The 22,834-nt window shown below is 42.8% G+C and overlaps 1 protein-coding gene across 3 annotated transcripts in view; it reads right to left on the bottom strand.

The window, feature by feature from the left end:
* The window catches only part of MTUS1 (microtubule associated scaffold protein 1), a 207,929-nt gene that overhangs the window by 48,608 nt on the left and 136,487 nt on the right, over window positions 1-22,834 (bottom strand). The gene's annotated exons all lie outside the window — the stretch shown is intronic.

The following is a 22,834-nucleotide window of genomic DNA, read 5'->3' as shown; positions in this document are numbered from 1 at the left end:
CTTGTTAATAAAGCCTAGGCTCTAGCATTCATGCTATGAAAGTGTACCCATTTGTTTTCAATACTTCTACTTGCTATTATTTGAATCTATGTGGTTGGTTAAATAAACACACTTAGTTTCACTATAAACATATCTAAGTCTTTCGTGCTAAGTGGAGCAGTGATCTGAAGTGAAACAGATAAGCTGGGGGGTATTGTTTCTTTGGAAGCAGTGAAACTGTGAATACTGAGAGCATCCAGTGGAACAGGGAGATGCTTGGAGGGCTTGAGGGTTGTGCTGTTCCTGTTGCTAACCAGTAGAGAAACAGCAGGGCCTGCAAGGCTTAGAGGGGAATGCTTGTGTTGTCTGTGGCTGTTGGAGTTAGGGGGCTGATGTCTGGCAGACACAGACAAGACTTTCTCATGCTAAGGTTAGGTGGTAATGAGGTGTCTCAAAACACTGGGTACCTCAGGGAAGCGTGTCACTGTTACAGGTTTAATGTTTAATATTGCAACCCATCAGGTCTAGACATGGGAGCTTCAGATCTCTTGAAAGGGAAGATACCAGTATTCCAATGGAAACTCTTCTAGGTCTAGAAGATCCTTTTGAAGTCAAGATAATATTGGTAAAGAAAAGCTGGCTGGAGGTCATATTTAGAAGTTTCTAAAGTTATGAGTTTGCTCTTTGAAGCCTGCACAGATAGCCTCATGGTACTGAGGGATCCTGCCTTGAGAAGCAGACATGAAAAAACAGTACCAATAAATATATTAAAATTCTAAATATTTCTAATATACTTATATAAAATGTGACATGTAAATACACAAGTAGTATAAGGGTTTTATTGATACTTGTTTGGGATGATCTGTGTAAAACACACGGCTTCCCCACTTTGAAGCAACAAGGCCATCTCAAATAGGCACCAATATTTTATACTAATGTGGTCCATATTTATATTGTATGAAATGATATATACAATATACATATCATTTCAGTCTGTAGTTTCAAGATGCTGGTTGCATCTTGCTATAAACAGGCATCACAATATTTATATACAGCTGTATTTATCAAATTTAATACTCTTCCTAAAAAGGGTATTAACTGTATGATTAACAAATCAGGTCTTCAGACGCCCCTTGTCTTCTCTCAGGTGATTTCACATTTTTTTCTTCAGCACTCAATTCTCACAATATCCTGTCCATTAAATGTAAACAAAGTTAACTACAAAAACAGAAATGGCTGAAAGGGCATAAATATCAATATGTCAGGACCTTTCAACTGCTGTAGCTTTTATCTATCACTTCTTGCTGTATTGCACCTAATTTGGAATGTAAAATCCTTTGGGTATGGATCTACCAGTTTATTTTAAAGTATTGTATACACACCTACATTACTCCATAAATAGCATCGAGTATCAGTTCCAAAATTATGGTCCATGATCTCTGGTGGTCCACAGAGCACTTGCTGGTTACATGGTGCTAAAATATGATCTTCCCTTCTTTTCTGCTGCTAAATTGCACTTGAAGACATCGAAAAATACATTAAGTTATTTCCCAATATTTTTCAATGTAAGCAACGGCTGTAGCTGCCACAGGGATGTTTTACCAACGTGGATGGGATATGAAGTGGTCTCTGCAAACTGAAGGTAGGTAACTCAAGATACTATTATGATGTAGTCAGCCTATGATTAAATTTGATGAGTCTTGGCCTGTAGGATAATGGTAACTGTCATACACAGACAACATGGTCCAGTGGAGCGGATACAGGTCTACACTACAAGAGAAGTGGGTATTTATTGCTAATTTGTGTGAGCAAGTCCCTCCACCCTTCTCCGATTTAGCTTCCCTATTGGCACAAAAGGAAAAGGAGGCTGCTTACCAGTACAGTGATGGATGTTCTTTGAGATAAACAGTCCATATACATAGTCCACAGTTGCTAAGTGCACATCCAGCATACACCCATCAGAATGTTCTAGTCAGCAGTATTCCTCAGTGCAGCACATGAGCCCCTCCCTTCCTTATGGGAGGGTATAAAAGGCAGAGCCATGCTGCCACACCCAGTTCCTTCTCTACCACGAAAGCTCATGACGCCTAGACTCTTAAACACCAAGGATTGCAGGTGGAATGTGGCATATGTATATGGACTAAACATCTCAAAGAACATTCACTACTGTACAGATAGCCAACCTTTTTCTTCAAGTGCTAGTCAGTGTGCGTATTCCACAGCTGGTGACTCCCCAGCTGTGACCCTCACTTGTGGCAGGGGTATTAGTAGTCTCTGTGAAAACAGATTGTAGTACTAATCTCCCCAAACCTGCAGCATCCCTGGCTGCTTGCACCACTGTATAGTGCTTAGAAAATGCATACACTTGACAGTCAGGTTTCCAGTTGGCAAGCATCTTGGATAGTCAGTCTTGCTAGGGAGATCACAGAGTTGGACTGTATTCTAGTGGACTGGGCGCAAATCTTGTTGGATGGTTACCTGCCTGCTAGCTGATAGGATGTTCTGATGCACTGAGCAATCCAGTTTCATATTCTCTGTGCAGAGCGAACAGGAGTAGCAGACGGGAATTTTCTGCATGGGAGTTCTCCAGGTGAAAGAGGAGAGACTACATGACCTATGGGGTGAGTTTGTTGGATGCTTGCTTACATTCAGTTTATAGTGTGATCTGCTTTGGAGGCTGTGTATTGTGCCAAGTGACCTGAGTGGCTAGGCTGAAAGCTTACTGACAAGGCTCTTGCTTGCTACCATTTGATCCTTTATCCCTTTAGGATCGCTTGACAAGGGGGCGGGGCTAACTAAGGGAGAAAGAGGGTTTAAAGAGGCAGCTTTTAAGCAACCAGAGGAGCTAGCAAATGGGATTTTTTGTGAGTGGGTTGAGAGAGGCAGATACACCTAACATATACACACTAAACTTAGGTTAATCGCCCCTCAAAACCAATAAAACATCTTGCAAAATAAAAATAATGCCGGCAGAAGTCCAGCAAGAGAGCGGGGACTATCCAGTTTATTGTACTGAATGCAGCATGTATGATTGCCTGCCTTGAGGGCAGGCGGCATGTGTGTACATCGTAAAAGCAGTACATGGCCCTCAGAGACCAAGTCTCTCAGAGAGACAGAGGTATATAGAGGAGACTTTCAGGAACACGGTAGGTTCCACCCCCAGTCTGACAGCCTCTGTGTTGTTGAGGAGGATGAAGGTCCCTGGGAAAGATCAACAAACTGGAGCAGACGTAAATGATCCCAAAACTGGGACCTCCTTCCAGATGCTGTCATGGTATCCTCTCACACCAAGGGACCCCAGTTATTAGGAAGAGACAGACAATAGTAATGCAGGGATTCAATTATTAGAAATGTAGGTAGTTGGGTTTGTGATAACTGGGAGAACTGCATGATGAATTGCCTGCTGGGTGCAAAGATTGTGGACCTCTTGAGACACCTAGATAGAGATGTTTGTGCAGTGGTGGTGAGGAATCTATGATCATGGCACACAGAGATACCAATGACATAGGGAAAGGTAGGGAAAAAAAGTACTGGAGGCCATATTCAGGCTGCTAGGTAAGAAATTGAAGTCCAAGACTTCCCTGGTAGCATTCTGTGAAATGCCTCCAGTACCACTTAGACAGGCAGAACTGCGGGGTCTCAATGCATGGAGACGATGGCACTGGAATGAGGAATTAATGTTTATTAGGAACCGTGGAACCTTTTGGGAAAGAAGGAGCCTATACAGGAAGGATGGGCTCCCCTTAAACCAAAATGGAACCAGATTGCTAGCATGCAAAATTAAAAAAGTCAGAAGAGTTTTTAAAATAAGGGCTGGGGGAAAGCTGACAGGTGCAGACAAGCACACAGCTCAGACAGACATCCCTTAGGGATGGGCTTATTAAAAGGGTTTCTGTATATCCTAGTAAAGAGAAGAAGATAAAAGTAGATAAAGTACAGCTAGGAACTGAAGAGAAACAGTCAAATAAAAAAGAGTCCCATTCAATTAAAGCACTTCAAAGCAGGCAACAGCACATTGACAAATTTTATAAACGTTTGTATACAAATTCAAGGAATTTGTCATACTAATTCATACTAAGATGGGTGGATCTGAGTGCGTGGTATTAACGGAGGATACAGATAGAATAGGCATGATAATAAGACACAGTAATACCAGGTACAAAATGTATAGGAATGACAGAAGGAGGTCATGCTGGTGGGGAAGTGACACTATATGTGAAAGCAAGCATAGGGTCAAATACAGTAAAAATCTGAAATGAATCAAACTACTATAGAGCCTCTATGGATAGAGATTCCATGCTTGAATAATAAGAATATAGCAGTAGGGATAAACTACTGAGACAATGATTGTGAAATGATCAGGGAGATTAGAGAGACCACAAAACCCCGCAATAATGGGCAATTTCATCTACACCCAAATGTCACCGCAGGATGGGATGCCAAGATAAACACCATTATTGACTGTTTCTTGGAACAGCTAGTCGTGGAACCCACACGGGGAGAGGCAATTCTGATTTAGTCTTAAGAGAAGCAAAGGATCTGGTCCAAGAGGTGAATACAGCTGAACCATTCAGTATTGGCATCCATAATGTAATTAAATTTAATATCCTTCTAGGGGAGAAAATACCAAAGAAACCCACCACAGTAGCATTTAACTTCCTTTTTGTGTAGTTCCCCTTTTTGAAGAGGCTAATTAAATGGAAACTAAAAGGAACAGTCACAACAGTGAAATGCTGGCAAGCTGCATGGAAACTTTTTAAAAACACCATAATAGAGGCTCAAACTAATCAAATCAAAAAAAGAAACAATAAGAGTACCAAAAAATGCCACTAAGGTTAACTGAGTAAAAGAGGCAGTTAGAGACAAAAAGACATTCTTCAAAAATTGCAAGTCAAATACTGAGGAAAATAGAAAGGAGCATGAAACTCTGCCAAGTCAAGTGTAAAAGCTTAATTAAGCAGGCCAAAGAAGAATTTGAAGAGCAACTAAGAAAAACATGCAAAAATTAACAGCAAAAAAGTTTTTTAAAAAGTACATCAGAAGCAAGAAGCCTGCTCAACAATCAGTGGGGCCACTGGATGACTGAACTGATAAAGGAGCACTCAAGGAAGACAAGGCTGCTGCAGAGAAGCTAAATTAATTCTTTGCATCAGTCTTCACTGCAGAGGATGCAAGGGAGATTCTCACACCTGAACCATTCTTTTTAGGTGACAAATCTGAGGAACTGCCCCAGATTGAAGTGTCAATAGAGGAGGTTGTGGAACAAATTTATAAATTAACAGTAATACGTCAGCTTCTATACCAGAAGACTGGAGGAGACCTAATGTGACGCCAATTTTTTTTTAAAAGGCTTTGGAGACAATTCTGACAATTACAGGCCGGCAAGCCTACCTTCAATACGAGGCAAACTGGGTGAAACTACAGCAAAGAACAGAATTATTAGACACACAGATGAACATGGTATGTTGGGGAAGAGTCAACACGGTTTTTGTAAGGGAAATCACGCTTCACCAATCTATTAGAATGTTTTTGAGGATGTCAACAAGTACATCCAGTGGATAGTGTACTTGGGCTTTCAGAAAGTCTTAACAAGGTCCCTCACCAAAGACTCCTAAGCAAAATAAGCAGACATAGGCTAAGAAGGAAGCTCCTTTCGTGGATTAGTAACTGGTTAAAACATAGGAAACAAAGGATAGGACGAATAATGGTCAGTTTTCACACTGGAAAGAGGTAAACAGCAGGATCCCTCCAGGATTTGTACTGGGACCTGTGCTGTTCAATATGTTCATAATTTATTTGGAAAAGGGGTAACAAGTGAGGCGGAAAAGTTGCAGATGATACTAAATTACTTAAGAGTTAAGTCCAAACCAGACTCTGAAGGGTTACAAAGAGATCTCACAAAGTTGGGTGCCGGGGCAACCAAATGGCAGGTGAAATTCAGTGTTGATAAGTACAAAATAATGCACACTGGAAAACAATCCCAATGATATGTCCAAACTGATGGGGTCTAAGTTGACTATTACTTGTCAAGAAAGATCTTGGAGTCACCATGGATAGTTCTCTGAAAACATCTGCTCAATATGCAGTTGCAGGCAAAAAAGCTAACAATATTAGGAATCATCAGGAAAGGGATAGATAATACAGAAAATATAAGTTTCAGAGTAGCAGCCGTGTTAGTCTGTATCCGCAAAAAGAACAGGAGTACTTGTGGCACCTTAGAGACTAACAAATTTATTTGAGCATAAGCTTTCGTGAGCTACAGCTCACTTCATTGGATACATGCAATGGAAAATACAGGAGGGAGATTTTATATACATGGAGAACATGAAACAATGGGTGTTACCATGCACACTGTAACGAGAGTGATCAGGTAAGGTGAGCTATTACCAGTAGGAGAGGAAAAAAACCTTTTGAAATGATAATCAAAGTGGGCCATTTCCAGCAGTTGACAAGAACGTGTGAGGAACAGTAGGGGGAAAAAATAAACATGGGGAAATAGTTTTACTTTGTGTAATGACTCAACCACTCCCAGTCTTTATTCAATGTAATGGTGTCCAGCTTGCAAATTAATTCCAATTCAGCAGTCTCTCATTGGAGTCTGTTTTTGAAGTTTTTTATTGTAATATTGTGACTTTTAGGTCCGTAATTGAGTGACCAGAGCAACTGAAGTGTTCTCCGACTGGTTTTTGAATGTTATAATTCTTGACATCTGATTTGTGTCCATTTATTCTTTTACGTAGAGACTGTCCAGTTTGGCCAATGTACATGGCAGAGGGGCATTACTGGCACATGATGGCATATATCACACTGGTAGATGTGCAGGTGAACGAGCCTCTGATGGTGTGGCTGATGTGATTAGGCCCTATGATGGTGTCCCCTGAATAGATATGTGGATACAGTTGGCAACAGGCTTTGTTGCAAGGATAGGTTCCTGGGTTAGTGTTTTTGTTGTGTGGTGTGCAGTTGCTGGTGAGTATTTGCTTCAGGTTGGGGGGCTGTCTGTCCTTGATGATGCGCTGGAGAGGTTTCAGTTAGGGGCTGAAGGTGACTGCTAGTGGTGTTCTGTTATTTCTTTGTTGGGCCTGTCCTGTAGTAGGTGACTTCTGGGTACTCTTCTGGCTCTGTCCGTCTGTTTCTTCACTTCCGCAGGTGGGTATTGTAGTTGTAAGAATGCTTGATAGAGATCTTGTAGGTATTTGTCTCTGTCTGAGGGGTTGGAGCAAATGAGATTGTATCGTAGAGCTTGACTGTAGACAATGGATCGTGTGACGTGGTCTGGATGAAAGCTGGAGGCATATAGGTAGGCATAGCGGTCAGTAGGTTTCCGGTATAGGGTGGTGTTTGTGTGACCATCGCTTATTAGCGCCATAGTGTCCAGGAAGTGGGTCTCGTGTGGACTGGTCCAGGCTGAGGTTGATGGTGGGATGGAAATTGTTGAAATCATGGTGGAATTCCTCAAGGGGTTCTTTTCCAAGGGTCCAGATGATGAAGATGTCATCAGCGTAGCACAAGTAGAGTAGGGGCATAAGGGGATGAGAGCTGAGGAGGCGTTGTTCTAAGTCAGACATAAAAATATTAGCATAGTGTGGGGCCACGCTGGTACCCACAGAAGTGCCACTGATTTGAAGGTATACATTGTCCCCAAATGTGAAATAGTTATTGGTGAAGACAAAGTCACAAAGTTCAGCCACCAGGTTTGCCGTGATGGTATTGGGGATGCTATTCCTGACGGCTTGTAGTCCATCTTTGTGTGGAATGTTGGTGTAGAGGGCTTCTACATCCATAGTGGCTAGGATGGTGTTTTCAGGAATATCACCGATGGATTGTAGTTTCCTCAGGAAGTCAGTGGTGTCTCGAAGATAGCCGGGAGTGCTGGTACCGTAGGGCCTGAGGAGGGAGTCTACATAGCCAGACAATCCTGCTGTTAGGGTGCCAATGCCTGAGATGATGGGGTGTCCAGAATTTCCAGGTTTATGGATCTTGGGTAGCAGATAGAATACCCCTGCTCAGGGTTCTAGGGGTGTGTCTGTGCGGATTTGCTCTTGTGCTTTTTCAGGGAGTTTCTTGAGCAGATGGTGTAGTTTCTTTTGGTAACCCTCAGTGGGAAAGACAATCCATCACTCTCAGATCTTGGGAGACAGGCCAGTCCTTGCTTACAGACAGCCCCCCAACCTGAAGCTAATACTCACCAGCAACCACACAACAAACACACTTACCCAGGAACCTATCCTTGCAACAAAGCCCATTGCCAACCTGAGCTTCTTGAGGTCCAGTATTGGTTGAACCCTGCCCCCATTTTCTGGGGGATACGAAAGTAATGCAAATAGCTTCCCTTTCCCCTCTGTTGATGGGAATAGCCTCAATAGCACCAAAAGTGAGAAAGCACTGCAGTGCTTATCCAAGCAGATTCTCATGGGAAGGGTCCCTGAATAGGGATGTGAAGAGGGGGGGTGGTTGAGAGAAGGGAGAGGTACTGAATGGTGTGAATTCTCTGGATCACCTCCAGCATCCAGTAGTCTTGGGGCGTTACTGGACCAGGCCTGTTGGAAGTGTGTCAGAGGGTTCCTGAAAGGAGGGAAGGATGGTACGCTGTCCTCAAATGTCACATCAAACTTGCTGCATGGTCAGCACTAGTGCAGAAATGGTGCTAGAGGGAGGTAGATCCTATGAGGCCAGATGGCTCTGGCTGTCTGAAATAGGAGTATGGCTGTTGGTGCCACTGATCAGGTTGGAACCTAAAGTGGCTCATTTTGGTGGTCAGGACATACATTCCTAATTATTGAGGGTGGCCCTATAGTCAGAGGGACTTCAACACCTCATCTATTCTCTTGTGAAAGTGAGCAGCCTTCAAATGGTAAGTCTTCATTTGCTGTTGCCATATCTGTGGCATTCAGGGCCAACTGTAGTGTGGTTCTAGCTACTCAACGCCCCTTCACACGGATCATCTGGAATTCATCTCTGAAGTCCTGTCTAGCTTGTCAATCAATTGTTGCAACGCACTCCACTTGAGGCAATCATATTTTGCTAGGACAACCTGACAATTGGAGATCCTCATCTGGAGAGGCTGCACTAGAGTATGCCTTTTTGGAGAGAGCCAGTTGAGGCATTTTGCCTCCTTGTCCTTGGTGGTTGACTTCTGGTGGCCCTAGTGAGTTCTCTCATTAGCTGCTGTCTCCACCAGGGACCCCAGCATTGGGTGGGAACAGAACTGTTCATATCCCATCACCAGGACCGGATACTGCCTATCTGCTCATTTTGACATGAGTGCCACAGATGCCAGAGTCTGCTCGAGGATCCTTGCAGGTTCCAGAAGTCCCACATTAATCAGGATCATAACATGCCTCAGCACTGATGAGCGTAAAATATCCAGGAGTTTGTGCAGCGCATCTTGTGCCTCCTCTGTGAGCAGGCAGAGCATGAGCAGTGCTAGACTTCCTGAGGTCCTGCTGGAACCTGGCCTGGAGCGTTTGCTGCTGTAGCTGGAGCCCACATTCCTGCCTGCATGCTGAACTCTGGAGGAGCAGCTCAGTTTTAAAGCGCCACAGCCTACAGTGCCCCAGAATGCCTCACTCATCACCCTTGCAGCCAGGAGACTAGACCAGCTGCCTGTGCACCCCCCAGCTGGTGTTGGGGTGTGCACAGGCAGATCGTCATCAAGTGGTGTGTTTCCAGTGAGGTCCTACAAGGACCTGTTCTTTGCCCTGTGCAATTTAATACTTTTATCAATGACCAAGAAGAAAACAGTCACTGAAAGTTTGCAGATAACAAAACGGTTGGGGGAGTGGTAAATAATGAAGAGGACATGTCACTGATACCAAGCGATCCAGATTGCTCTGTATATGTTTTAAGACAGCTAAATGTAAATGTTTACATCTTGGAACAAAGAATGTAAGCCATACTTACAGGATGGAGGACTATCCTGGGAAACAGTGACTCTGAAAAATACTTTGGGGTCACGGTGGATAATTAGCTGAACGTGACTTCCCAGGGAAATGCTGTGGCCAAAAGAGCTAATGTGATCCAGGGAATCTTGAGTAGGAGTAAAGAAGTTATTTTACCTCTATATTTGGCACTGGTGCTGCTGGAACACTGTGCCCAGAATTTAAGGATGTTGATAAACTGAAGAGAGTTCAGAGAAGAGCCATGAGAATGATTAAAGGATTAGAAAACACGCTTGACAGTGGTAGACTCAAAGAGCTTAATGTATTTAGCTTAACAGAGAAAATTAAAGGGCGACAATTACAGTCTAAGTATCTACCTGAGGAACACACATAGCAGGCTCTTCAGCCTAGCAGAGAAAAGTAAGGCACGATCCAATGGCTGGAGTTGAAGCTAGACAAATTCAGATAGAAAATAAGGTGTATATTTTTAAATGGTGAGGGCAATTAACTATTGGAACAATTTACCAAGGGTTGTGATGGATTCTCTTGTGATGGATTGAATTTTTAAATCAGTATTGGATTTTTCTACAAGATATGCTCTAGGAATTATTTTGGGGAAGTTCTGACCTCCTATATACCATAGACTATATGATTACAATGGTCCCTTCTGGCCTTGAATCTATGAATCTGAGCAAAAAGTTAATTATTTCAACTGAGTGCATCAAATAGAATCTCATTAGTATAACAGGTTTCAGAGTAACAGCCTTGTTAGTCTGTATTCGCAAAAAGAAAAGGAGTACTTGTGGCACCTTAGAGACTAACCAATTTATTTGAGCATGAGCTTTGCATGCATCCGATGAAGTGAGCTGTAGCTCACGAAAGCTCATGCTCAAATAAATTGGTTAGTCTCTAAGGTGCCACAAGTACTCCTTTTCTTATTAGTATAACAAGTACTTAAATGATTTTTACTGTTGCGTAAATGGTGATCTTAATTTTACCATTAAAAAGGAAAGCCTGACAAGTGAGTTATGCTGTCTAATTGTAGTCCCCTACTCCTAAAAATCAAAGGGAAAAAGGCATGTTCAACATTAGGAACAATAGGCAGGTATAATAAATTAACGTTTTGTTTACTTGAAAATAGTTCTTACAATGTAAGCATCCAAATCTGCCCAGCAAAAGGTCACTTTAGCAATTTGCCAGGTGTTATACTTAATTTGCAGAAGACTGGATTGCAACCATCCTATTTTTAACTGTAAGACGCAGCCTTTAATGGTAACAGTTCACAGCATGGAATGCACCATCTTGATCCAAGCAGAGGTTCATTTTATCAAGATGAAGCATCACATATTGGGACCTGTTTTTTCATGAGACCGCACCTCTGATTCAGAGGTAAAGTTGGCCACAGACCACACTGTAGAACCCAATGAATGACATTTTTCTATAATCTGCTCTTTGGTCACCCATTCTTGCACCATTAACTCTACCTTAGAAGATAACTATGGTGGTTTATGCATTGCTCCTCCAAAATCCATGTATCAATATTACATATACTTTGATCACTGTGGCCCAGTTTCTGCTTCCTTATACACCCAAGTAGTACCTACACAAGTAGTCTTATTGCTTTCAATTGGACGAGAGAGAGAGGATGGCAGAATTTGACCCCTTATAAATTTAAGTCTCAATGTTTGGACAGACAAGATCAATTTGGGTCCTAAAGAATTTACAAATAAAAGCAGATGCTTTGATTTGAGGGAAAAAAAATACCAATTCTAAATGAAAGCGGTCCAAAAAGTTTGACTTGAAATATCAGTTCTCTCACCTTATTTAGGAGGCAAAGAGAGTTGGTGAAATCAGCTGATATTCTGCTTTTACAAAGTGCCATTCAGAAAAGTCACCATGCATTCCAAACATAATAATGAATAGCTATGAAGTGTTAACAAGGTGGAGTAGGAGGGCAACTTAGACTAAGAACACCATTGCAGTGTATCTCCAAAGAGCACAGAAGCATTGTTCTTTGATTTGTGCTTTACGAAAAGGAGTTAGTGACAGAGCCATCTTATCTACCCTGCTTCAAATACAAAATTGAGGCAGCAAAGTTCATTATGGGACCACTAAAATACTATTGGTGGTTTTGTTTCCATAACCTTTTTTGGATTCACCACATTCCTCAGGGCACTAGAAAGTTTTTATACTACAGCAAACAAACTTCTTACAAGATGCTCAATATTATTTGTCTCAGCAGTGCCTTTCCTCTGACACAACCTTTTAAGTGTTTTCTAAGGGTGCTAATCATGACCTTCAGTTTCTGTTACTGTGTTTTTATAGAACACTTCTACTAGGGAATCAATTTTCATTTGCCTTTGGCTTATTAGTAAACACAAATTCCAGACTTCAATTAAATCTCAGACTACAGTATTCATGTCTTCAGTACATATTCTCTGAAGTCTCTAATGGTTTAATGGCTTTATTTAATACAAGTTCTGAACCATCAGATGTTTATTCATTCCTTTGGTGACACTGAACTGAGTAGGTCTAGTCAGACAGGATTCTTAAGTGTAATTACAATTCAAATTAGGTCTGACTTAGCCCTGGTCTACACTACAAACTTATGTCAGTATAGCTTTGTTGCTCAGGGATGTGGAAAATCCAACTCCCAACTTAACTTTCGGTGCAGATAGTGCTATATCCAGGGGAGTGATTCCCCATTAACATAGCTCTTCCACCTCCCTGACAGGTGGAGTACCTATGCCAATGGGAGAAACTCTCCCATTGGGGTAGGCAGTGTCTGCACACTAAGCGCTACACTGGCACAGCTGCAATCCTGTAAGTTTAGACAAGCCCTTACTCTGTATGGGATATTTCTTTCTCCTACTCCCCAACTTCAGGTGTAACCTGAATATGCCAGTGTTAAATTTCAGATAAGAGATGTAGCAGATTAATCACAGATGTATTAAAGACCCTATTCATTACAATTTTTGCCTCTTGAAAGTGATGTAGAAAACTGTAGTTGGATGGTTTTTAATTTAATCCATTTCTTATATTGAGGTTTAGTAAGCTGTAGCTCACAAAAGCTTATGCTCAAATAAATTGGTTAGTCTCTAAGGTGCCACAAGTACTCCTTTTCTTTTTGTTGTACAGGTTTATTCTTCCTCCTCCCCCCATCTCATCATGAATCTGTATTTTGATTTAAGACACAAAGTTGACTGAAATTCATAGTTTCAGCAGAGATTTCTATACATTTCTTAGTATTTTCCCCCAAGATTTCTTTTCAACATGGAAGAAGTTTCATCTTGTTAGAGCACATGAAAGTCAGGCGATCTAGGTTCACAGTTACTGATTCATTGACTTTGAGCCAGTGATATTTGTGCCTCGGGTCTCCTGTGTAAACTGTGTTAGCCACATTTTTGAAGGTATCTGAAATTTAAGCATTGTAAAGTGTGAAGTATTATGGACAAAATGGTCCTATTTGATCAGTGAAATACAGACTTTATAGAATCATCTAGGCTGCCCTGCGGGGAGGCGGGGAAGAGGCCCCTTCCTTCACTATCTACTCCCTTTCACCCTGAGTTTATTAGCGAAGGATCTGTTCGTTTTCCTGTCCACTATTTCTGCATTTTCATGAAGACAATCCAGGAAATAATCAGAAATCATGCACGTTGAAAAGTTCTTTAAGGCATATCTAGAGATTCTGACTACTTTGAAGACCAACACATTCTGCAGTAGAAGCACCTCTTCTCAGTACCTTTCACAGTGAACCCTGTACTAGAGACCTTTTATTAGGCAACCTTCTCTGCCTTGAGACCACTCTGAAATATCCCAGCGTACCCAGTACAACAAAAGGCCACCTCAGTTAAATAACTTGTTTATCAGTCATTTCACTGAAGTAGTGTTTCATTGTATTTAAATAATCTATTTCATACTGCATGTTCAGTATGATTGACTAAAATTTTTAAAGCATGCACAACCAAGGGTAAAGTTTTTTGGTCAATGAGCTGCAGCATTTGAATTATCGACAACCTTAAAGCAGTGGTCTCTAACCTTTTTAAGCACAAGATCACTTTTTGAATTTAAGTGCACCCCACGATCTACCTTAAAGAAAACGTAGAAAGAACAGTAATCACACAAACCCAAACACCCTTTGCCCTGCCCCCTCTCCAAGGCTATGCCCCGCTCATCCCTATCCCCCCCTCCCTCTGTTTGCTCTCCTCTCCCTTACTCACTTTCACTGGGCTGGGACAGGGGAGTTTGGAGTGTAGGAGGCAGCTCCGGGCTGAGCCTGGGGCAGGGAGTTTGGGTGCAGAAGAGGGCTCAGGACTGGGGGAGAGGGATGGGGTGCTGGCTCCAGGAGGGGGCTCAGGCAGCAGGTTGGGGTACAGGCTCTGGGAGGGGGCAGGGGGTTAGGGGGCAGGAGGGGTTCGGAGTATGGGCTCCAGCAGGGCATCGCTTACCTCAGGTGGTGGTGCAGTGGGGCTAAGGCAGGCTCCCTGCCTGCCCTGGCCCCATGCCACTCCTGGAAGTGGCCGGCATGTCCAGCAGTGGCTCTGGGGGGAGGGGCAAATGGTTCCGCACTCTGCCCCCATCCGCAGGCACCTCCCCCGCAGCTCCCATTGGCCACAGTTCCCCATTCCCGGCCAATGGGAGCTGCGGGGGTGAGCTTGCAGGCAAGGGCAGCATGCAGAGACCCTATCCCCTTCTCTCCACCAGGAGCCACTGCCGGACAAGCCAGCCACTTCTAGGAGCAGCGTGGGCCCTGCTGCACTGCCAAACTGTTGATCAACTAGTCCATCATAGAGCCTCTTATGATCTCAGTCTCAGTGACAAACAGACAAAATGTCAGAGGCTCCACAATCGACCAGCTGATCACAGTCTACCATTTGGTGACCACTGCCTTAGAGCAATTTCAACTGATCCGTTTCCAATGGCAGCTCATGGGACTTGAATTTCCTGAGTCTTTATCGGGGAAACAATGCCATATCGTTAATATAGCCATGCTCACTGAGACATCCCATTCACTGAAGACAGACATTGAAAATACAGCGATTTCTAAATCCTCTGACTTTTGAAATCTTTGGAAATTCCAATAATAGAAAATTAACTTGAGAATGTTCTAGTTGCACAGAGTTAAGCACTCAGTCAGGAAATGCCAGAACTATGGCTGCTTATAGATTGATGACCCACTTCCACATCTGTTTTAAATCACACTTCCTATAACTCATGCTTTTACATCACTTCTCATAATTGTCTCTCCTATTCTACAGGATGACGTAATGATATCTGCTTCTTAGTTATGCCCTCTAGAGTTTAGTTTCTCATCATCCTCTCAACCACATGGGTTCCAGCCAGCAAATTCTCCTGGGCTATGTCACCAGGATGCATCTCACTGTAAAACATTCCTGGATACTGTGAATCAAAATTCCAGTCCTCTTCTTGCCATTGTTTGAGGACTGTTAGCAGTGTCATAGAATCATAGAAGACTAGGGTTGGAAGAGACCTCAGGAGGTCATCTAGTCCAACCCCCTGCTCAAAGCAGGACCAATGCCAACTAGATCATCTCAGCCAGGGCTTTGTCAAGCCGGGCCTTAAAATCCTCTAAAGACGGAGATTCCACCACCTCCCTAGGTAATCCATTCCAGTGCTTCACCACCCTCCTAATGAAATAGCTTTTCCTAATATCCAACCTAGACCTCCCCCACTGCAACTTGAGACCATTGCTCCTTGTTCTGTCACCTGCCACCACTGAGAACAGCAGAGCTCCATCCTCTTTGGAAACCCCCTTCAAGTAGTTGAAGGCTGCTCTCAAACCCTCCCCTTGCTCTTCTCTTCTGCACACTAAACAAGCCCAGTTCCCTCAGCCTCTCCTCATAAGTCATGTGTCCCAGCCCCTTTATCATTTTCACTGCCCTCTGCTGGACTCTCTCCAATTTGTACACATCCTTTCTGTAGAGGGGGTCCCAAAACTGGACACAGTATTCCAGATGTGGCCTCACGAGTGCCAAATAGAGGAGAATAATCACTTCACTTGATCTGCTGGCAATACTTCTACTAATGTTGCCAAGAAGGCTAACAGCATATTGGGCTGCAAGGGCACACTGCTGACTCATATCCAGCTTCTCATCCACTGTAATCCCCAGGTCCTTTTTTGCAGAACTGCCGCTTCGCCAGTTGGTCCCCAGCCTGTAGCGGTGCATGGGATTCTTCCATCCCAAGTGCAGGAATCTGCACTTGTCCTTGTTGAACCTCAGATTTCTTTTGGCCCAATCCTCCAATTTGTCTTGGTCACTCTGAACCCTATCCCTACCCTCCAGCATATCTACCTCTCCCCCAGTTTAGTGTCATCCACAAACTTGCTGAGGGTGCAATCCATCCCATCATCCAGATCATTAATGAAGATGTTCAAAAAAAACAGCCCCAGGACCAACCCCTGCGGCACTCCACTTGATACCAGCTGCCAACTAGGCATCAAGCCGTTCATCACTACCCATTGATCCCAACGATCTAACCAGCTTTCAACTCACCTTATAGTCCATTCATCCAATTCATACTACTTTAACTTGCTGTCAAGAACACTGTGGGAGACCATATCAAAAGCTTTGCTAAAGTCAAGATATATACCATGTCTACTGCTTTCCCCATATCCACTGAGCCAGTTATCAGGTTGGTCAGGCATGACTTGCCCTTGGTGAATCTATGTTGACTGTTCCTGATCACCTTCCTCTCCTCCAAGTGCTTCAAAATGGATTCCATGAGGACCTGGTCCATGATTTTTCCAGGGACTGAAGTGAGGCTAACTGGTCTGTAGCTCTCCAGATTCTTCTTCTTCCCTTTTTAAAAGATGGGCACTATATTTGCCTTTTTCCAGTCATCCAAGACCTCCTCCAATTGCCATGAGTTTTCGGAGATAACAGCCAACAGCTCTGTAATCATGTCAGCCAATTCCCTCAGCACCCTCCGATGCATTGGATCCCGTGGACTTGTGCATGTCCAGCTTTTCTAAATAGTCCTTAACCTGTTCTTTCACCACTGAGGGCTGCTTACCTCCTCCCCATAGTGTGCTGCTCAGCGCAGCAGTCTGGGAGCTGACCTTGTCTGTGAAGACTGAGGCAAAAAAAAAAAAAAAGTATGGAGTACTTCAGCTTTTTCCACATCATCTGTCACTAAGTTGCCTCCCCTATTCAGTAAGGGTCCCACACTTTCCCTGACCACCTTCTTGTTGCTAATGTAAGCGGGGGAACAGTCCCGCTATTGTGGGGAACTTTCCTGGCTTCTGCACTACCCCAGTGAAGTGGGCTAGCGAAAGGATCTGAGTCCTCACTCCCACTTCCTTAACCCAGAGGCCTCCCTGCCCTTGAGGACTTCCCTTCCACTCTCCTGTCTGGCAAAGTCCTCATAACCCCAACAAGGCTGGGCCCAGGATTCCTAGGGGGCTCAACCCCCAACCCTACTGTGGTCACCTTGGACAGGGGCTAGGGTGTCCCCACTCCGGGGTACTCTCTCTGCACTGAGCACTTCTCTGACCCACTGATCATTACATACAATTTAAAGCAAATGCAAGTTATTTAATCAACAATTAATTTAAAAAAGAATAAGAAAAATGGGAAAGGTTAAAGGAAACATCACCCTGCTCTGTGGCAGGGAACATCACAAACAGTGTCTCTGGAATGTCAGGGAAGTTCAGTCTGTTCCTTGTAAGTCCCAGGCCTCCTTCTCAGGCCCTGGCTGTGCTGCAGGGATGCTGTGGGGTGGAGTCGCTCTGCTCGTGGCCACACGCTCTCAGGCTCTAGGTGGCAGGGCCCTTCTTTCCAGCGTTGCCCCCACCCTGTCAGGGTTACCAATCCCCCTCCGAGTCTGGCCTGCAGAGCCTCCTGGCTGAGGGGTCTCCCTGTGCTGGGCCCGCTGCCCAGGGTCCCCGCTCGCTCTCCCCAGCTGCTCACAACACCTGGCCCAGGACTGTTCCAGCCCCAGCCCCACCCCCCCCCCAGCACGGCTGCTGCTCTGCTCCCAGCTTCATGGGCTGCTTCTCTGGCCCCTCTGGCTCTGGTTGCTGCAGCTCTCCTCCCAGGGCAAGTCTGCTCTCTCTGGGCTGTGCTTCTGACTTTGTCCTGGGAGCAGAGCTGCAGCCCCAGGGTCTGCTCTCTCCGGGCTGCTTTTCTGGTCACTCTGGATCTGGCACAGCTCTGCTCCCCAGCTCAGCTTGGACCCCTGCTTTCTCCTTAGCTTGGCCCCACTCTGACTCAGGCAATTCCAGCTCACATGGATGACGGACCTCCCCAGCCTCCTGAATCCCTGATTAGCCTGCCCACCCTGTCATTCAGGCTGACCTAGAGCATTGGCCTCTCCCCATTGCTCCTAGGGACTGGCAGTCTCAGGGTCCTGATTCCCCATCGATTCTTCCCCCTTTTAGTACTGGGAGCTAGCGACTAAAACACACCCACTGAATGTTAGTAAGGGAGCAACAGTTCCCTTACACTAACAAGAAACCATTCTTGTTACCCTTCACATCCCTTGCTAGCTGCAACTCCAATTGTGCTTTGGCCTTCCTGATTACACCCCTGCATGCTTGAGCAATATTTTTATATTCCTCCAAAGTCATCTGTCCAAATTTCCACTTCTTGTAAACTTCCTTTTTGTGTTTAAGGTGACCATAGACTTCTGTTAAGCCAAGCTGGTTCCCTGCCATATTTGCTATTCTTTCTGCGCATCGGGATGGTTTGTTCCTGCACCCTCAATAAGGCTTCTTTAAAATACAGCCAGCTCTCCTGGACTCCTTCCCCACTCATATTAGCCTCCCAGGGGATCCTCCCCATCAGTTCCCTGAGGGAGGCAAAATTTGCTTTTCTGAAGTCCTGGGTCCGTATTCTGCTGCTCTCCTTTCTTCCTTTTGTCAGGATCCTGAACTCTACCATCTCATGGTCACTGCTGCCCAGGTTGCCACCCACTTATACTTCCTCTACCAATTCTTCCCTGTTTGTGAGCAGCAGATCAAGAGGATCACAGCCCCTAGTTGGTTCCTCCAGCACTTGCACCTGGAAGTTGTCCCCAACGCTTTCCAAAAGCTTCCTGGATTGTCTGTGCACTGCTGTATTACTCTCCCAGCAGATGTCAGGGTGATTGAAGTCCCCCATGAGAATCAGGCCCTGTGATCTGGAAATTTCTGTTAGTTATCCAAATAAAGCCTCGTCTACCTCCTCCTCCTGGTCATGTGGTCTATAGCAAGACGTCCACCACGACACCATCCTTGTTGCTCTCGCCTCTAAACTTAACCCAAAGACTCTCAACGGGCTTCTTTCCAGTTTGATACTGGAACTCTGAGCAATCATACTGCTCTCTTACATACAATGCAACTCCTCCACCTTTTCTCCCTGGCCTTTCCTTCCTGAACAGTTTATACCCATCCATGACAGTGCTCCAGACATATCCTCCTCACCCAACATTTCTCTAAGCTGTTCTGTTCTCTATTTAAAGTTTCAGTAACTTATTTCTATAGCAGTTTAAGTATCTTATCCTTAAGTTAGTTTTGCATATAATGGGCATATAAACATTTTGTAATCCAAATAAAATTAATCTATTTTAAGTACAATTGTCCGGATTCTAAACAGGACACAAATGTACAATAATTACAATTCATGTATTACTTAAAAAAACATGATTTAGGCAAGATCTATGCTAATATCACTGCAGTGGTCATGCAACGTAATTCAAGCCACTACCACAATGCAATTCATTTTCACCTAAAAGATAAGCCTCAACAGAATAGCTTCAGAGTATGAAGTTTAAGAAAGAAGATTTACTCTAGCTAATACTGTGGAGAAGACTGACATGTCTAGAGTTACTCTATTTCTATTAGTGTGAGAAAATATATTTCTTATTGGCATTGAATTTCAACAGGTGAAGCCCAACTTATTGTTTTGAGTTCAGTGGTACTTCAGTGGTTGGCTTTGATTTTAAACATTTGGAATTTTAATTCAAAGTGGATGAAAAAACTGTTTCATAATATTTAACATTTGTCTGAACAAACAGCAATATCCAAGAATTTTACTTCTACACAAAGTATGGATCATTTTTTATTTTACAACAAAAAGTGGCCCAATTACAATCTTATAGAGCAACCAGGAGGTCACAGTATTGGCTGGGAAGGTTTAGGAGAGTAAAATGGACAGATTTTCAGCATGCTGTCTGCGACATGGAGCACCCCTCATTCTCATTGACAGTTTTACAAGAGATTATAACAGTACAATCTGGGGTTCAGATTTGTTTTAATGTAACCAACTCTGGTTCCTATTGAGTTTACTACAGACTCATTATGCCACATCTTTTAAACTAGGTTTGTGGTTTCTATTAATGTAAATAACTTCAAATTTACTGTATTCTTAGAAGATTAATATAGTGAATAAGTTGATAAAAGTAATATCAAAGAGTTAAAGTCAATAATCAACTGAAAACCGCACTGCCCCAATGTTTTTTTTAAACCTGCTACAGTTACAACCATCAACTACCAAGATTACTACAACAGAAGAACGAACTTTTAGATTTAGCCTGCATTTGATAACACTGAGTATTCTCAGTTTCATTGTTCCCCTTCTTGCTTGTCGGTTTTAAAAACAGGAAAGCATGATATAAAGCCACAAAAACTTGGCAAGGGACAACAGAACAGGGGTAATGACATTTTTACTTGACTGATTTCAATCTGATGTGTCCTTTTAACACTGCAAGCGCACACACATTTAACAATAGACAGTCAGTCCAGTTTCTGACATTTACATCAGATGCCTTGCTCATTTCCGATAAATACTCTTGCTGACAAGAAGATCACTATCTTGCATTAGTTTGTTGTAGCAACATTACAATAATTGAGAGAAAGTTACTTGAATTCCCGATAAGTAAAAACTGGGTTTTAGAATTTTAAGGTCAAGAATTCTCAAATCTTAAACTGGTTATCCACATTTCAAGCATATCATATTTATAAAGACTACCCTTAATGAATCTTAAGTCTAACTATAGAAATCTGGGCAAATTCTGATAGCTGAAGAGTTTAATGGTTGACTGATAATTTCCTAATACAGTATTGACAAATACAAGATAATGCCTCTACATGCATATATTAAAGGTAGATTTAGGGTTTAACACAACTTTGGGGCCAATACCTGTCTCAGATTAGGAAAAACAGTACAGTACCATTACTAGATCTAATTAAAGAAATATATAAATAGAGTGCCATCCTGTTACTTTACTCCAATGGGGCTGGGTGGATTTGGATGTATGCGCGTTTTGCTAAGAATTTTAGTTAACAGCAATTCCATAAAGTCCATTTTTAGTGGAGGAAAATGCTTGAAATAACGTACTGCTTGTGGAAGTTTACTAGGCACCAGGACTTCAGTTAAACTATGGCTATCAAGAGAATAGGAGAGACACCACAGATCTTACAAATAATGAATTTTGATAGTATAGCTTTTAATGGCAGGCATCTTCTGAAGTTGATAGTCCTGAAGATAATTTGGCTCAACTACAATGTAATTGGTTTGCAGACTTCAAAGGGAAATTTAAAATGGCTTCAGTTGCAGTTTATTTAACAGAGCTTGAGGTAAAAATTCAAATACAAGCAAGGATAAATTTGGAAACAAAGTTACAGGTAGAAGAAAAACATAACATGCAATCTGTAGCCTATACTTGTTAATAAATTACTTTCCTGTCTAATAAAGTATTTCTTACCCCAAGGTTAGCCTTTGCGGAGCTCAGCAAGTCCAAAGGATTGGGATTCACTTTTCGTGGGACCCCCCTTGCCCCACTGACTGACTTCTTATACTCTTTTCTTTTATACAATCACAGAATAATGTCCTTCAATTCAGGGGTCCCTATTCAGAGACTTTTAATGGGGTTCTTTTTGTCCTTGTAAACTCTGAACCCTGCATCTGGCCCCAACTGGGTAAACACAAACTGGCTCAGTTGACAGATGTCCATTGTTCTCATGTTAATTGGGTTAGCTCTCAGATTTCCTCTCTTCAGGTAACAGGTTTCACTCCCATCAGATTTGGGATATAATATCCTACAAGTTAGATCACTCAAATCGTTTCCCATAGAAACATATTGCAATAACCATGACAATTAGCTAGTTCTGAGCTTTCGACTCCCTTTAGTGAAATATTGAGAAGGTTATCAGATACAGGGTGATATACTAGTCTGGGCCTTTCTGTGTCACATCCACCCCTTCACCTTACTCTAAAAGCGATCAGGAAAGATGCTTATCCTTTACACAGAAGCTGAACAAGGTCACAGAATATTCCTGCTTCTATTAGCTGAAATAATAAAACCTAGATTCAAGTGATTCAATTTATGTACAAGAGCCAACCATGTTTAAAGGGTCCTTAAGCATCGACTGGATTGCTCTTCAAGTGTAACACCATCCTTACATACTGCGAAAACAAGTCTTTTTAAAGGAAGGGCTATGGGGCCAAGTCTCCAAATAGAAAATATTTACAATAAATTTTAGCAGAAAAAACCAGGGCTATGGCAGTGACCCAATGATCTACTATATATGCATGTTATTTGCAGAAAGTTTTCAAAGTGTTAGGAGATAGCAGTACAGTGTATATATTGGATGTAATAATTTGAACTAGTTGTACACAACTGATTGTCAAGTAAATTAAGTCACTAGAAGGTATCTGCACATTACGGTAAACAAAATAATGAACACCTGTTCAATGCAGGTGGTCAATAATGTTAGAATACAAGGGACAGTTTAATGGTATTGAAATATATTGAGTGTGATTAATTGGAGGCCTTCAATTAACACCAAAAAGGCATTGAAGGCAAAGAACCTCATCTTGGATACTGTTTTTAATTGTAGTCATATCTTAAAGGTCCTATTAGAAAAAAGGCCCACTATGAAGACTTCCCACATAGAAAGAGAGATACACAATGCTACTTCTATATAGTTTAGAGATGAAACAAAAGATAAGTGTACAAAAAATGAATGCTAC

This window comes from Lepidochelys kempii, chromosome 4 (genome assembly GCF_965140265.1).
Source record: "Lepidochelys kempii isolate rLepKem1 chromosome 4, rLepKem1.hap2, whole genome shotgun sequence".
NCBI classification, from domain to species: domain Eukaryota; kingdom Metazoa; phylum Chordata; order Testudines; family Cheloniidae; genus Lepidochelys; species Lepidochelys kempii.
Note: the sequence above shows the minus strand (reverse complement) of the source record. Positions and strands in the feature narration are given on the sequence as shown.